Below are 12,487 nucleotides of genomic sequence, written 5' to 3'. Positions count from 1 at the left end.
TCCTCCAACAAGGCCACACTTCCTAATCCTTCCCAAACTATTCCACCAGCTGGGGACTAAGCACAGGTGTGGAAAGCAGATGTTGCGAGATCAGGGTGTAGGTGCCTTCAGATGTGAGCAGCCTGTGCTTGCTCTTCCGGAACATGATTCTATGAGGGTCCTGGAGTGGTTTTTTGCTCACATTTCTGGAAGTGGAATATTTTTTTTTTTTTGTACAGGGGCTAGAACCTGGAGTGTTTTGAATGCTATAAACAAGAGCTCCTCCCTTGGCCAGGCATTGTGGTGCACACCTTTTGTCCCAGCACTCAAGAGGCAGAGGCAGCAGATCTCTGTGAGTGGCCAGCCTTGTCTACAGAGTGAGTTCCAGGACAGCCAGGACTGGCTGTTATACAGAAAAACCCTGTCTCGAAGAAGAAAAAAAGAAAAGAGTCCCTCCCTCTCTCACTGGCGCGTCCCCAGCCTGGTATAATCTGGTTACTTGAGGTGCACCGTGTTCTGGTCTTGGTGTTTACAAGGATGCCGACTTTTGTAACTTCTTTTTCTTTTCTTTTGTAATTCCGTAAGCATTTGTGTGTTTTATATGCTCCTGGGTAAACATTGCACAATAAAGGATTTTAGAAGTGCTTTTCTCTTTATTTAGGGTGCAGCTGGTGGCGGGGTGGCTGCGGTGTGTGGAATGTCCATGCAGAGGTCAGAGATGAAGTGCGGGGGTTGGTTCTCTCTCTACCATGTGGATCTGAGGATGGAGCTCAGACTGTCAGTTGGCCTTAAGCACATTTGCCTGCTGAGTTATACCACCAGCCCACAATAACAGTTTGTTGTTGTTGTTGTTGTTGGAGATGGGGTATCACTGTGTAACCCTGGCTGGTTTAGAATTCATTATGTTGTCCAGGCTAGCCTTCAACTCACAAAGATCTGCTTGTATTGGTGAAATTATTAAGGCCACTCCACGTAGTTAAAAGGGAGGTTTATTTTGTGGGGTAACTTACAAATGAAGGGATAGGTTGCAGGGTCTGGCAAAGGTATGGCGCAGTCCGGCGGTGTTCTCTGGAGAACTCTGCTCGGTCTACCTCCAAGTCCAGGGTCCCAGAACCAAGAGAGACCTCTCCTCTCCATCCTGGGTCTTCTGCTTCCTCCCTCAGCCCCGCCTTGTGGGCGTGACCATTACTGAAGCCTCAGTGGGGGTTGGAACTTCCAGGCCAATGCTGGGATGGCTACCCCACTACGTGCTTGCCTCTGCCTTCTGAGTGCAGGAATTTAAGGCATGAACCACCATCACTGGCCTATAGCAGTTTTTAAAGGGTAATATGTGTAATAATATATATACTAGGAAAGATAATTTTTTATACAAGTGTTTAAGCATTTTTCTTTAAAAATCTTTATGGCCGGATGGTGGTGGCGGTGGCGCACACCTTTGATTCCAGCACTTGGGAGGCAGAGGCAGGCAGATCTCTGTGAGTTCTAGGCCAGCCTGGTCTACAGAACGAGATCCAGGATGGGCACCAAAGCTACACAGAGAAACCTTGTCTTGAAAAACAACAACAACAAAAATCTTTATGTATGTATTTTGCCTACCTGTATTATGGGCAATGCCCAAGGATGCCAGAATAGGGTGTCTGATCTCCTGGAACTTGAGATACAGTCCACTGTGAGCCTCCATGTGGGTGCTGGGAACCATACCTGGGTCCTCTGCAAGAGCAGCAAGTGCTCCTAACCACTGAGCCATCTCTCCAGCCCTGAGACAGTCTTGCTATGTAACCTGGCTGGCTGGAACTCCCTATGAAGCCCAGTGTGGCTTCAAACTCACTGCAGTCCAGGCACCCTCCTGCCTCTACCTCCCAAGTACTGCAAATTATAGGCATGTCCCACCCACCCAACATAGCTAGACTGTCTCTGGCCTGTTTTTGTTTCTGTTTGACTTTTTTTGTGGGATGAGGAGCTGAGATTGGGTCTTAATCTATGGCTCAGACTGGTCTGGAACTTGCATGTCCCCAGGCTGGCCTCAGGCTGTGGCAATCCTCCTGCTTAGCCTCCCAAGTGTTAGGATTACAGGCATGAACTGTGAACCACCATACCTGCCGGGTTTTGCTGTGGCTGCTGTTTCTTTTCTTTCTTCTTTTCTTCTTTTTTTTTTTTTTAAAGATTTATTTATTTATTATACATACAGCCTGTATGACTGTAGGCCAGAAGAGGGCACCAGATCTCATTACAGATGGTTGTGAGCCACCATGTGGTTGCTGGGAATTGAACTCAGGACCTTTGGAAGAGTAAGCGGTGTTCTTAACCTCTGAGCCATCTCTCCAGCCCATGGCTGCTGTTTCTGACTCGGTACTGCGGCAGCCACACTCCTATAAGGTTAGAGTTATTCAGGCTGCACTTGTCCCAGTTCCCCCTCAGGGCTGGTCTGTCTCCCTTCTGGACACAGTTCTAAGGATGGCAGCAGAGGCAGGCGTGAACACATTCTTGCATCGTTCTGAACTAACCTTGTCTGTGCTATTAATGACAAATCATTTTGAAAGACTTCAGACATTAGGAAACAAGGTTTGTTGAAATGAACTATCAAAATGCCTGTGGTTGGACTGTGGACTGCCAGCTCCCGAATAATGACATGGAGACTTATTATGTATGAAACCTCAGTCTTGTTCCCAAATAGCTCATTTTTTAAAGATTTATTATGTATACAGAAAAGGGTGCCAGATCTCATTACAGATTGTTGTGAGCCACCATGTAGTTGCTCTTAACCTCTGAGCCATCTCTCCAGCCCCCCAAATATCCCTTAAAACTTAAATTAACCTATTTATATTAATCTACATTCTTCCACATGGCTTGTTACCTCTCCTCCACACTGTACATCCGACTCCTTCCACATCTCCTGGTGAATCTGATTCCCTGAGCCTCAGATCCTTCTCAGACTTCCTATCTCTGGCTGGAAGTCCTGCCTATCCTCTCTTGCCATTGGGCATTCAGCTCTTTATTAAACCAATCAGAAGGTGCCTTAGGCAGGCAAGGACAGGCAGAGACATATCTTCACACAGTATGAGTAGTCCTGGAACAGATGCCATCACTGTAGTTGGTTTTGTTGTTGTTGTTTGTTTGTTTTTTATACTCTTTAGGGGCCAGCCACCCAGCTCCCAAATAAATACATGGAGACTTATTCTTACTTATGAAAGCCCAGCCTTACCGTGGCTTGTTTCTAGCCAGCTTTTCTAACTTATCCTGTTTTGTAGTGGGTAGCCATCCCAGCATTGGCCTGGAAGTTCCAACCCCCATTGAGGCTTCGGGAATGGTCACGTCCACAAGGCAGGGCGGAGGAGGAAGCGGAAGACCAAGGATCGGGAAGAGCTCTTGCGCTAGGTTCCCGGATCCTGGACGCTGGAGGTAGACCGAGCAGAGTTCTCCAGAGAACACCGCCGGACTACACTATACCTTTGCCAGACCCTGCAACCTATCCCTTCATTTGTAAGTTAGCCCACAAAATAAACCTCCCTTTTACCTACGTGGAGTGGCCTTAATAATTTCACCAATACTGTTTCTCTTTAACCTTTCTTTATTCTATAAATTTCTTTTCTTCTTACTCTGTGGCTAGCCCCTGGACTCCTCCTCTCCTTCTCTCACTCCTCACTCTCTTCCCTGGATTACTCTTCCTATTTATTCTCTCTGCCTAGCAGCCCCACCTAACCCTCTCCTGCCTAGCTATTGGCTGATCAGCTCTTTATTAGACCAATCAGGTGTTTTAGACAGGCAAAGTAACACAGCTTTACAGAGCTAAGCAAATGCAACAAAAAGGAATGCAACACATCTTTGCATCATTAAACAAATGTTCCACAGTATAAACAAATGTAACACATCTTAAACTAATATTCTACAATACATCACCATTCTGGGCATGGTGGTATATACCTTTAATCCTAGCACTCAGAAAGTAGAGGAAGGCAGATCTCTATATGTTTGAGGCCAACCCGCTCTTCATAGCTAGTTTCAGGCCAGCCAAGGCTACATAGTGATATACTGTCTCAAAAACAAAACAAACAAAAACCCCAAAAAACAAAAGATGCTACCACCATTCTGGACAGTGTTACAAGCGTCTATACACTCAGCTACTGAAAAGGCCTAGGCAGGAGATTGCCTGAACCTATTATTTCCAGACCAGCCTGGCAGCACAGTGAGACCTCCTCTTTAAATAAATATGACAGCCTCATCCTTGGACATCATAACTATGACTACCACTGGGCTACATAACTAACAATTGTTATATTTGGTGGAGGGTGTTGACACAGGATCTCACTGTGTGGCCCTGATTGATCTGGAACTTGATTTGTACACTAGGCTAGCCTGTCTGCCTCTGTCTCCCAAATGTTGGGATTAATGGTGTGCACTATCACACCTAGACTGCTTACTACTTTTTTTTTGACAGAGCCTTACATAGCCCAGGCTGACCCAGAACTGGCTATGTAGCAGAGCTGACCTTAGCCACTGTTACTGCCCGCACCTCCCATGTGCTGCTGCTGCAATTACAGGTGTGCATTACCATGAGCAGCCCTCTCTATATGAACAAGATACGCAAAGAAGACCTGAGAGGTCAATGTCATTTTCAGATGGATTCTGTTTTCATTGTCCTCTAGTGTGCCAATGACTTGCAATAATCATTAAGTTTTTTAATGAATCTCAGCTGGGGTGGAAAAGATGTCTCAGCAGTTAAGAGCACTGGCTGCTCTTCCAGAGGATCCAGTTCAATTCCCAGCACCCACATGGTGGCTCACACTGCCTGTAGCTCTAGTCCAGGGGGTCTGACACCCCTTTCTGAACTCCATGGGCACCAACCACACATTCAGGCAAAAATGTTTATAGAAATAAAATGAATCTAAAAAATTTAAGATGGGCTAGCGAGATGGCTCAGAGGTTGGAAGCTCTTCCAGAGGTCCCAAGTTCAATTTCCATAAACTACACGGTGGCTCACAACCATCTATAATGAGATCTGGTGCCCTCTTCTGGCATGCAAGCATATACCCAGAACACTGTATACATAATAAATAAAATCTTTAAAAAAAAAAGAGTTGTGGTGTTCAGGCCAGGTGATGGTGTCACACACCTTTAATCCCAGCACTCGGGAGGCAGAGCCAGGTGGATCTCTGTGAGTTCGAGGCCAGTCTGGTCTACAGAGCAAGTTCCAGGACAGACAGGGCTGTTACAAGAGAAACCCTGTCTTGAAATAATTAATTATTTAATAATTAATCATGTACAAACAAAAAGATAACTTACAAAAGCCACATTTACAAATACACCAAAGCTCAAGAGCTTTATTTCTTTTTCTATTTCCATGTGTGTGGTGTGTGGGCACACATATGTAGGTGCCCATTGCATGTGGAGGCACAAGACTGTGAATCAACCTTCATCAATCTTCCGCTTTACTCACTAAGACACGGTCTCTAAATCAATTCCTGAGTGCACAGATATCCCTAGTCTGGAGGGGCATCCCTTGTCTCCACCTCCCACACCTACCCAGCGTTTATTTGGGTTTTGTAGGTGAGAACTTTGGTCCTCATGGTTATACCACAGCACTTTAACCACTGAGCCATCTCTCCAGCACCTAAAACTTGGAGAAGGAGGAGGAGAAAGAAACTCTCTTATTTTCTGTGTATGGATGTTTAACTTGCTTGTATGTCTATGCACCATGTGTGCAATGCCCAAGGAAGCATCTAATCCTCTGGGACTGGGGTTGCATACGGCTGTCAGCAGCCATGTGGGTGCTAGGAATAAAACCTGGGGAACTCTTGAAGCGCATACAGTGCTTTTAACTGCTGAACCATCTCCCCAGGCCCTAAAACTTTTAAAATATATTTCATAACATTTTCCTTGGATCAACAAGATGCTTCAGTGGGTATAAGTTCTTGCCATGCAAGTCTGAAGACTTGAGTCCAATCTTTGGAATCCAAACACACACACACACACACACACACACACACACACACACACACACACACATTTTAAATTAAAACATACCAGCATTGACCAATCCCATCTCCACACTTGCCCTCTAGGGGAGCAAAGGGGACAGAGAGCTGCTGTATGGGGAACAGAGGGACTACTTGAAAACATCTTGGAGAAGCCTTCTCAACCTAGAAGCACCTTCTCCCCTTCAGAACCAGGCGTGTCTACATTCTGTGCAAACCCCAACAGCCTGGCCACCAAACCACGGAGCAGGGAGTGCTGTGGCTCAGCCTCCAGCCACGCCTGGAGCTTGGCAAGTGCTTTACAACCGCTGTGGAGACCAATGTATGGAACTCATTATCAGGTTTCCTGCCAAGCCGGGTCCACCCAGGCTGTCTCCCACACGGCTCCTTCTGTCCAGGAGGCCGTTTCCCACCCCATCTCCTTCCGCCTGGGTCCTAGCAGCTTGGGACCAGTGCCAAGCTCGGGTGCCACTTCCACAGCCCTACCATCCCCGGCCGTCCAGGGTCCCAGGCATCAGTGTGCGTCTCTTTTGACACTTGTTCCCTACCTAAGGGGGGCAATTTAACAACTGGAATGTGTGTGTCCCTTCAGAGTCCATTTTCTAGAATTCGGACCCTTGAGTGGATGGCGTTAGGAGGTGGGACCTTCAGGAATTACGTCATGAGAGTGGAGCCCGTGTGAATGACAGCACCCACAGCCAGAGGCTCACAACCACCTGTAATTCTAGCTCCTGGGGATCAGATGCCCTCTTCTGGCCTCTTCAGGCACACACACACAGTATACATACTCACATGGAAACATATACATAAATAAAAAGTAATAGTAGAGGCTGGACAGACAGCTCACCATTGAACAGCGCTTCCTGCTCTCCTAGAGTATCAATTCTTCTCCCGGGAACCATGGCAGTTCTGGGAACGGGACATCCCACACCTCTGGTGCCTGCAAGCGCCAGTACTCACATGCACAGATGCACACGGTACACATAATTAAAACTAACAAAGAAAAACCTCTTGGGGTTGGAGAGATGGCTCTGAGGTTAAGAGCACTGGCTGCTCTTCTAGAGGACCTGGGTTCAATTCCCAGCACCTACATGGTGGCTGGCAGTGGTGAATCCCTGCAGGCTTCACAGCAGGCAGGAAAAAAACAGCCCATGAAGAGACAAGAATGAAACTCGGCTCAGCCCAACTTTTTGTAACCGGTGCTGGAAAAGTATTCGGGTAACAATTAACTCAACCCCACGAGTACAACAAAGCTTAAGACATGTTTACATTGAAGCTCTTAGCAAAGTACATATGGCTTTATCCATAGATGGTTTCTTTATTGATTTAGAAACAATGCTCAAACGAGGCAGTGGTGGCACATGCCTTTAATCCCAGCACTCAGGAGGCAGAGGCAGGTGGATCTCTGGGTTCAAGGCCAGCCTAGTCTACAGAGAGAGTTCCAGGACAGCCAGAGCTGTTATGCAGAGAAACCGTGTCTCAAAAACAAACAAAAAACAGGGGAAAAAAAAAAAGGTTTTATGGTCTGAAAGCAATGCTCAACATTTAGGGGGTCTGAGATGTAGGTGGAAGTTTCTCTCCTGCCTGCCTGTTCCCAAATACTCAGCAGTGACTTCCCAAATAATTGACTCAGAGGCTTAATATTATTTGTAAATGCTCAGCTTGTAGCTCAGGCTTATTACTAACTAGCTCTTACACTTAAAGTCACCCACAATTCTTTTTTTTTTAAACTAACTCTTCATGGCATTTTTTTTTTTGAGCTGAGGATCGAACCCAGGGCCTTGGGCTTGCTAGGCAAGTGCTCTACCACTGAGCTTAACCCCCAGCCCCACAATTCTTATCTACGTTGAGCCACGTGGCTTAGTGCCTTTCTCAGTGTGACATTCTCATCTTGCTTCTGTGTCTGGCTGGCGACTCGTGACTCTGCCCTTCCTTTCTCCTAGTCTAGTCACCCCATTTATACTTCCTGCCTGGCTACTAGCCAATCAGGGCTTTATTAAACCAATTGGAGTGACAAATCTTTGCAGCATACAGGAGCATTCCCCCGCAGCATTGAGAGAAGTACACTCTGGGACGTACGCCATGCCTGTCTCATCGGACAGCAAAGGATCACCAGGTTGGAAAACGACACCATTCTTGGCGTTCCAGGAAGAGCAGCTGCGCACCCCACTCTGTTGAAGAGGTGAGCTGTGTGTAACTTTCCTGGCTTCTGCCATGCTCATCCCTGTGCACAAGGCCTTTCTGCCCTCTACAGCTAACAAGCGCCTGAAACTCCCGTTCCAGGGGATCCGATGGCTTCTTCTGACCTTCACAAGCACTAGTCATACTCATGAGGTCCAGACATGCATGCAGGCAAAAATCATACATATAAAATAAAACCAACTTTAAAATTATAAAAAATAAATAATTTAAATTTAAATAACAATAACAGTAACAAATATTGAAAGAGGAATGCAGAGGGATCTCACTCCTCCTGCTGAGTGAGGACATGTCATGTCACAGCCTGCAGATCTGGAAAGAGACCTCCCCACAGAGCTGTCTCCCAGCCTCTAGAAATACATGAAGCACTCAGCCTCACTCTGTCCCCGGAGCCCTGACTCATGAGAGCAGGGGTTGTACCACATCTGGCTTACTTCCCAGAGGGACTGGCTGCTCCTCAGTTCTTCCTTGTCTTCTCACAGCGACAGCCACAGCTGGGAGACTGAGTCCAGGGGAGAGATCAATACAGGCTTTGAAGGGTAAAGTTTTGTATGCACAGGGAGATGAGGACTGGGGCAGGGGGCTGCCTCTTTTGGAGACCACTGGAAAGCAGCTCCCTGTACCAGCTAAAGGGATACATGGGTAGAGTAGCCTTCAGCTGAGAGACGCAGCCTCCATGGACATGGAGCTGTGTCTGAGGCCAATTCTGAGTGTAATGACTAGGTGGTGTTCCTGTCCTTCACTGTAGAAGCCAGGGATACAGCTCACTCACCATCCAACATTGCCCAAGATAGCCTATCTTTTTTCCTGGGGATTCAGACTCTGGGGTGTGTCTTAGGTTTCAATCGCTGCAATGAAACACCATAACCAAAAGTAACTTGAGGTTTACTTCAGCTTACAGTCAGTCCACATCCATCATCCAGAGAAGTCAGGGCAGGGGCTGATGCAGAAGCCACAGGAGGGTGCTGCTTATTGGCTTGCTCTCTGTGGTTTGCTCAGCCTGCTTTCTCATAGCACCCCAAGACCACCTTCCTAGGGCCGACACCATCACGGTGGGCTGGGCCCTCCTACATCAATCACTAATTAAGAAAATGCATTGCAGATCTGCCTACCGGCCAATCAGATGGAGGCGTTCTCTCAGTTGAGGTTCCTTCTTCCCTCATGACTCTAGCCTGCGTCACATGGACATAGACCCAGCCCGCACTGGGTGTAACTCAGTGGTACAGGGCTTGCCTAACACACACAAGGAACTTCAATCTCTGGCACTGAAACACTAAAAAAAAAAAAAAAAAAAAAAGCCCCAAACTGGGACGTGTGTGTGTGTGTGTGTGTGTGTGTGTGTGTGTGTGAGTGTGAGAAGGGGCCAGCTCTGTGCTGCAGTTCATCTTTCGCCTTTGGCTCCCCACTTAAGTACTTACTAAACATTTCTAACCTGATCTTAGAGACCAAGGGAAATTTTCCCATCTCTAAGCACAGACCGCTGGGGAAACAGAGGCAGTGACAGAGGCCTGGCTGGAGGAGCAAGCAAGAAGTCAGGGTGGTGGCAGCAGAATGTGACATGTGCAAGGAGAGGAGCCATAGAATACAGAGATGGGACACAGGAGAGACATGAATGACCACCTCTGGCCCTGCTGGCCTGGGCGATGGCTCTACACCCTCCCTGACGTGTGCACCATTATGGGTCATGTGCTCCCCCCATTAATCATATGTTCAGGTCCTAGCCCTTCAAGCCTGAGGCTGGAACATTATTTGGAAACAAGGTCTTGGCATTTGTAATCAGGTTAGAATAAGAGCATACTGGAGTAGGGTGGGCCCTAACCCATTTTACTGTGTTTTTATAGAAAGAGGAATTTACTTTATTATTAAAAACTTTTTATGCCAGGCGGTGGTAGCACACGCCTTTAATCCCAGAACTCTGTGAGTTCGAGGCCAGCCTGGGCTACCAAGCAAGTTCCAGGAAAGGCGCAAAGCTACACAGAGAAACCCTGTCTCGAAAAAAAATTATTATTATTTATTTACATGTGTGTATGTTTACATATGTACATGTGCCTGCCTCAGGTTAGAGGCATCCCCTGGAGCTGGAGTTACAGTAATTGTGAGCTACCTGATGTGGGGATCGAACTCTGGTCCTCTGTAAAAACAGTACATGTTCTTTTTAGTTTTGTTTTGTTTTGTTTGTTTGTTTTTACGAGACAGGGTTTCCCTGTAGTTTTGGTGTCTGTCCTGGATCTCGCTTGTAGACCAGGCTGGCCTCAAACTCAGAGATCCACCTGGCTCTCCCCCCCTCCCCCGCCCCAGTGCTAAGTGCTGGGATTAAAGGTGTGTGCCACCACCGCCCGGCTCAGTACATTTTCAACCACTGAGACAGCTCTCCAGCCCCTATTTCTTTCTTTTCTTTTTTGTTTTTTGGTTTTTGAGACAGGGTTTCTCTGTAGCTTTGGAGCCTGTCCTGGACTAGCTCTGTAGACCAGGCTGGCCTCGAACTCACAGAGATCCACCTGGCTCTGCCTCCCGAGTGCTGAGATTAAAGGCGTAGCCACCTCCGCCTGGCTCTCCTATTTATTTCTTTAAAGAGGGACTCTTGGGCAGGTGAAGCAGCTCATCAGTTGAAGGTGTTTGCTGTTACACCTTTGGACCCTCAAGCTAAGTAAACTAAGAAGCTTGAAGTGTGACTCACCAGGTAAGAGCACTGGCTGCTCTTCCAGAGGACCGGGGTTTGATTCCCAGCACCCACACAGATGTTCAACATTGTTGGAAATTCCCATCCTGGCGGATCCATGGCCTCCTCTGTCCTGTGCATATGGGGGCAGGGAACACCCTTACATATAAAGATTAAATAAATAATAAATGTGAAAACAAAGTCTATAGCGTCTCCTCGGCTGCAGGAAGGGGCTATGTGGCTAGAAAGATTAATTCCCGCCTCTATCTAGGCTTCCTGTTCATCTGTAAATGTATTTCTCCTCTGGTTTGACTCTTATCCACTGGAGATTAGCTAGCCCAGGGTGGGAAGAACTGCCTCGAGGAATTAATTTTGTTAAATAAACTTCAATATTGTTTTTACTTATTTTATGTGTATGAGTGTTTGCCTGTCTGTATTTATATGCACTGCCCTCAGAGACCAGAAGAGGGCGTTGGATGCCCTGAAACTAACAGATGGTTGTGAGCCCAATGATGTGGATGTATGAACCGAACCTGAGTCCTCAGCAAAAGTAGCAAGTGCTCTTAACTGATGTACCATCACTCCAGCCCTCCAAACAAGCATCTTTAGCCAAGCATGGTGGCACACAAATGTAATGGCAGCACTTGGGAGGTTATGTGTCTTGGGCAAGGAAGCTCCCATCCCGTCCCGTCCCATGCCACCTCATCATCACACCAGACTCTATGCTGGAGTATCACTCATCATGGCTGATATTGACCAGGATTGCCTGGATAAGGTGTGTCAAATTTACACACTCAAAGATTGCTCCTTTGCTGCCTTTTTAGAAGCCATTGTGCTAGCCAGGCAGTTATAGCAGGGTTTCTTTGGGGCCACCAATTGGCTCCCAAATAAAGACACAGAGACTTAATATTAGCTATAAATGCTTGGCCTTATCTTATGCTTGTCCCACTAGCTCTTACAACTTAATTTAACCTGTTTCTCTTCATCTACGTTTTGCCTCAGGCTTTTCATCATTCTTTCATTCTGTCTGTCCTACTCTGTGTCTGGCTGGCTGGCGGCGGCCCGGCTGGTTGGCCCGGGCAACTCTCTCTCTCTCTCCCTCATTCTCTTCTCCCAGCCTAGATTCCTCCTCCTATTTATTCTCTCTACCCACCAGCCCTGTCTCTTCCTCTCCTGCCTAGCTATTGGCCATTCAGCTTTTTTGTTTGTTTGTTTGTTTGTTTTGGTTTTTCAAGACAGGGTTTCTTTGTGTAGCTTTGCGCCTCTCCTGGATCTCGCTCGGAAGGCTGGCCTCAAACACACAGAGATCTGCCTGCCTCTGCCTCCCGAGTGCTGGGATTAAAGCATGCACCACCACCGCCCAGCCAAATATAATATATCTTTACATAGTTAAACTAATATTTTATAATAGGCAATGGTGGCACATGCCTTTAATCCCAGCACTTGGGAGACAAAGACAGGCAGATTTCAGAGTCTGAGGCCAGCCTGGGCTACAGAGAGAGTTCCAGGACAGCCAGGGCTACACAGAGAAACTCGGTCTGGAGAAAAAGAAAAGGAAGAAGCCATTGTGCTTAGCGCACAGGTAAGGAGTGGGATGTCACTTTGGAGAGTCTACTGATATTGTTTGGGGCTCTTCTGAATGGGAAAGGTATCTACTAGCCCTCTACTTATTCATTTT

This window comes from Onychomys torridus, chromosome 8 (genome assembly GCF_903995425.1).
Source record: "Onychomys torridus chromosome 8, mOncTor1.1, whole genome shotgun sequence".
NCBI lineage: Eukaryota > Metazoa > Chordata > Mammalia > Rodentia > Cricetidae > Onychomys > Onychomys torridus.
Note: the sequence above shows the minus strand (reverse complement) of the source record.